Source organism: Meleagris gallopavo, chromosome 1, assembly GCF_905368555.1.
Source record: "Meleagris gallopavo chromosome 1, MGAL_WU_HG_1.1, whole genome shotgun sequence".
Lineage (NCBI taxonomy): Eukaryota > Metazoa > Chordata > Aves > Galliformes > Phasianidae > Meleagris > Meleagris gallopavo.
The window spans coordinates 102,415,661-102,416,510 of record NC_139404.1 but is presented as its reverse complement, the minus strand read 5'-3'; positions in this window follow the sequence as shown (position 1 = coordinate 102,416,510).

Here is an 850-nt window from a genome sequence, read left to right as displayed (position 1 = left end):
AAAAGAAACTGCTACCATCAGAGTAGGCACGTTGTTACCTTTTCAACATTAAAAAAATGATTACTGTTTCAAACAAGTTTCTTACTAATTTCACTCAGCCCTGTCACAGTCAAATAAAAACTGAAGTGCTCACATATGAGTGCCATTTATCAGCAGTTCCTCATTTCTTGCCTCCTAAAAAAAGATCCAGAGGCAGAACTAAGTGTACGGTACTGTTCACTGTCATATGTACCCATTTTAGTTTTCACTGCAGTTGTTTCCTGCTGAATATTAAGAGATTTAAACTTATCACAGTCTTGCACTGAGACTGTTTCCTCAAAAAGGAATCACAGAATGGCCTGGGTTGAAAAGGACACAATGACCATCCAGTTTCAACCCCCCTGCTATGTGCAGGGTCACCAACCAGCAGACCAGGCTGCCCAGAGCCACATCCAGCCTGGCCTTGAATGCCTCCAGGGATGGGGCATCCACAGCCTCCTTGGGCAACCTGTTCCAGTGTCACCACTCTCTGAGTGAAGAACTTTCTCCTAATACCTAACCTAAACCTCCCCCACAGTAACATCCCTGTAAAAGCTAACATCTTGACTCTTAGCACTAAGGAATGCACAAAATACCTACGACCTAAATCCAAGTGATTACAGATTTCAATGACAAAACTGTCCCTCAGAAAATGTGGCTACGCTGCCTGACCAATTAAAAGCAGCATGTTAAGCCTTACAATCGCCACACTTTCCAGCCTTCTCCCCAGCAATGACAGCTTCCACTTTTAATAAGGCATCTGCTATAGGATCAAGCAACTCCACCAGTAAACATTCCCACTGAATAAGAATTATACAAAAAAAGAAAAGCC